Genomic DNA, 4,331 nt, shown 5'->3' with positions numbered 1-4,331 from the left:
AGAGAGAGATACTCGGGTTACCATTGTAGGTTTCTACTCTACAAGCCGTCGCGCATATAAATCAGCATAAATTGCAATACGGGGATTCCGTAGTCGCTGCATGCATCGTCTGCGTTTCGTACATACGCGTTTAGCAACAGCACAGGTGCGATACTCATGCGGGATGCTGGCCGTGTGCAACCACCAGCAACAATAGCCGGAAGAACAGTTTCGTCGACTCGCCGCGTCCGTAACGACGAGACAATTTGCTCGATTTTCTTTGACATGTGTAAATATCCCTAAATTCCTGCTCGCCGTGGTCATGATATTTACTGAGCGTGAATAAAATCAACCCTTGATCCATCCACATTGGATATTAAATAATTAAATAATATTAATGTATTTAAATAATTAAATAATATTAATATATCGATGAGAAACTATGAGAGAGAGAGAGAGAGAGAGAGAGAGAGAGAGAGAGAGAGAGACACAGATTCAATTATTTGATAATTAATTTAAAAATATTTCATTTATATTTTTACCAGCCTTACATTTATTATTTATGCACAAAGATTATACAGAGACAAATCTGTATTACAATCGGAAGGAGTGTAAATTCTTGTAGAATGAAAAATAAAAAATGTATGTTCGTACATATCAATAATATAGCTTAAGAAAAATTGCACGAAATTTGTTGGCAAATTAATATGTAAATATTTCTGTAAACTCTTAACTTCATTTGTAAAATTGTCTTTGGCAAATTATTAAATTATTATAAAAAAGAATAATTTTGTTCGTAAGTTGCGACTTTACATATGTACGAGTATATAAATTAGGGATGCACCGATTATCCATAAAATATCTGGTATCTGCTATTATTCGGTATTTTTTTAAATATTCGATTGAATAACCGGATATCATTAGTATGTGACAATATGTATATATATATATATCCAGCTGAAAATAAAAATTACTTTATATTAAAAATTTGCAGAATTTTATTGTATTCATTTCAGCTGAACTTCTTGCACAGTTCGTCTTTTCTCTTTTTCTTTTCATGTTGAGAAGATAAAGAAAATTATTATCACTATTTTTCCCTCACTTTTCTATTTTCTAGAATATTGAAGAATTCGTACCAGATATCCAGAAAAATATCTGATATCCGGCCGAATAATTATGATATATCCAAGTTTCACATTTTTTCAAGGTATCTAATATTCGGTATTTGATAATTTTACAATTCAATTATATCTCTGATGTAAATATATGTATTGGTATGTCTCAAAATCCACTATATCAATATTGTAATTTTTTATGTAATTTTTTTACAGTGTACATGTGTAGATTACATTTCCGAAAAGTTTTCAAGTTATACATATCAAACCTGCACAATTTTATGTATATGTATTTTTAACAAATAACCTTAGAAATATAAGCAAACACAAATATTTGCAAAGTATGTTCACCACGAACGTGCCGTTTAAAACGAAATGCTTCCTCGGAGTAATTTCACTTGCTCATACGTATGTCAAAGAAGCATACTGTAATTTCACACAGGTTTTGAATATCGTCTGGGAGATGCGGAGTATATCGATAGATAATGTCAACATCCGATGTGTGCGGAGTTGTCGCGAAAATGTTTTTCCTAGGTAAATCTATGAGGTGGTAGGCGATGGTATTGCGATTTCAACGTCGCGGCTGAATCAGTCTTTAGAGACTTTCGTTTAACTTGGCGGCTTTAGTACGGCTTTGCTGCCACACTGTAAGATACTTTCATCCATCGGCGCGTTTTCTCAATAGCGAAACTGCATCACGGACTTTTCATATCTTGGATTTCTGTCGGCGGTAGATCCAGAATTATTCCGGGGATCTCCTGCCTGCGGATATCCGGCCGCCCGTATATCTCCCGTCCAGTCCATCCAATATCGCAATTCCGATAAAAATCTTGGCGGACCAATCGCGCGTCAGAAGTTTTTCCTATATGATATTCCTTATTCGACGAAAATGTAAGCAACGCGATTGAAAAATTTAAGGAGAATATAATTTAGGAAGCCCTAAAAGAACTTCTCTCTCCCTCCCTCCTTCCATTCTTTTTCTAGTTACTTTATTTAAACACATATATTTGGCGCAAAAAATCTCAATAGTGTATATTCTTATGGCTACAGCAGCTTAAAATGCGATAGAAAAAATCAATAACTACTTGTATACAGTGTTGTATCATTAAACAAAAAAATGATACAAAATTGATACAAAATATTTGTATATATATAGATTGTAGTTTCATAATAATATTACGTTTAATTTTAAGCGTGTAGTGCTGAAATAGTATCCTCAAATATTCCATTTACTTTAAGCAGCGTGTTTTATGTTCGCGCTGAAAGAAAATCTCGGATTTTATAACATTTGAAAAATTTCGCATTTATAATATCGAAGAGACCGTCGTCGGTGTGACCGTATATCACTCGATAACATAAGCATGCAATAACAAACGAACCGACTGGAACGTTGTAAATATTTCAACGCGCGTCCGAAAGCCCGCGCTCTTGAATCACGCTTGCGGTATCGAGCTGTCGCAACGATGTATCTCGGAAGCGGAGACACATTTTCGTTTATCACGATATCGATCGCGCACGCGGCGACGAATTCGAATTTGTAATCGGTCCGTATGTTCCCGGCTCATCGCGATTCGCGTCGACGGGGTAAAACCACAAGCCGTGCGCACGCCCGTGAAAAAAAAAGCCGGCGAAAAAAAACGACAGTGAGAGAGATTATCGGCGCGCCGATAAATTCGACAATTTTATGGACCGCTTATTGATATCGTCGTTTATACTGTGGTAAAAGTAAAGCGCACGTCCGTTGCACGCGTGCGGATAAAAATCATCGGCGACATGCCGAAAGAGGAGACCAGCCTGATGGAAATTGCACTATATGTGCCAGCCGGCGGGCAACGTAAATTTACGAGCTTATGTCGCTGGTCGGAAACGAGCTCGTAATTCTTCGGTTCGAGCTGAAGGATGCTGGCATGTCCTCCAGCTTTGCGATCCCCTTGAGAATGTCATTCTGCAAAAAAGCAGCGTCGCGATGTTCTCCTCATCGTCGAGACGCGTGACAAAATTATGCACTTATTTGTCAATTTTATTCACGTTCCGAATATTACTGATAATTCGTAAGATTTAACAAGAAGATTAAGATCACTTTGAGTTTCACACTCGTATTTTTATCCGACCGTTTTGCCATTTTACCGTAGATTAACGATGATAGCATGTATGAAAACGAGAATAATGGCGCGGTGAAAATGGAGCACAGCCATGAGAGGAAAAAAATTCCTATGAAAGAAGAATACTTTGTGTTTTTGTAACTGATATTGTTGTTTGTTATATTCCTCTAATTGGTCCAGACCGTGATAATTAACAAGATGTGCTCGAGCTGATAATATTTGTAACTGAGTGGATTAAGCACATATATTCTTGGGTGGTCCGGAAAGTCCGTGCGGATTTTTTCATTGATTTTTCAAAAGTTTTTTTATTTGTTGCGAAATTTTCGTTACGATTATATCATTCGCTAGAGCAAAGTTTCAGCTTTAAGAATCTGTTTTTTAAATTGCGATATGATGATTTTTATCGGAGTTATGAGCAATCGAAATCAGAATGCTTCTTTACTTAACTCGCGAATAACTCAGAAACAAAAAATTATAGGAACATTTAAAAAAAATGATTTTGTAGGGAAAGCTTTAAGTTTTCACGATGGATAGTCGAAAATTTTCGTAAATTTTTTTTGGGCACGTGAGAGACCCCCAAAGTGAAAAGAAAATTTTTTATCTTTTTCAGCTCGTAGTTTTTGGTATGTAAAAATTATCAAACTCATATAAACTTAAAAAATGTGATAAGCTTTTAAAAGTAGAGATTTCAAGCTTAAACCCTTTTCATTTTTGACGAAGGTATCGTATATACAATTTTTCATTGTAAAATCCGCACGGACTTTCCGGACCACCCAATAACTTGTAAATAATATTTAATACCGAGATATGTTGATATAATAACGATATTAAAAAGGGTTTAACTTATATTATTATTAAGATATTTTTTTATTACTTACTAAACATTCATTCTTTTACCAATAAATAATCTTTTTGGAACATTATGAGATATCAATGTGTCATAAAAATATGTATCTATTATCAGTGCTTGATACAAGGAAAAAAGAAGTTTAGTTTAATATTAAATTTTATATATTTCGAGCTAATTTCAAGTAAAAACTCTTAAATTTTTAATAAAATCTGTAGTAACTACAAAATTTTTATTACAAAGTAAGTAAAACCAGTAATAATTGCAATATAATTTTTGTTATTAAAA

The sequence above is a fragment of the Trachymyrmex septentrionalis genome, unplaced genomic scaffold (assembly GCF_001594115.1).
Source record: "Trachymyrmex septentrionalis isolate Tsep2-gDNA-1 unplaced genomic scaffold, Tsep1.0 scaffold6, whole genome shotgun sequence".
NCBI classification, from domain to species: Eukaryota; Metazoa; Arthropoda; class Insecta; order Hymenoptera; family Formicidae; genus Trachymyrmex; species Trachymyrmex septentrionalis.
This window is presented reverse-complemented; position numbering follows the sequence as displayed.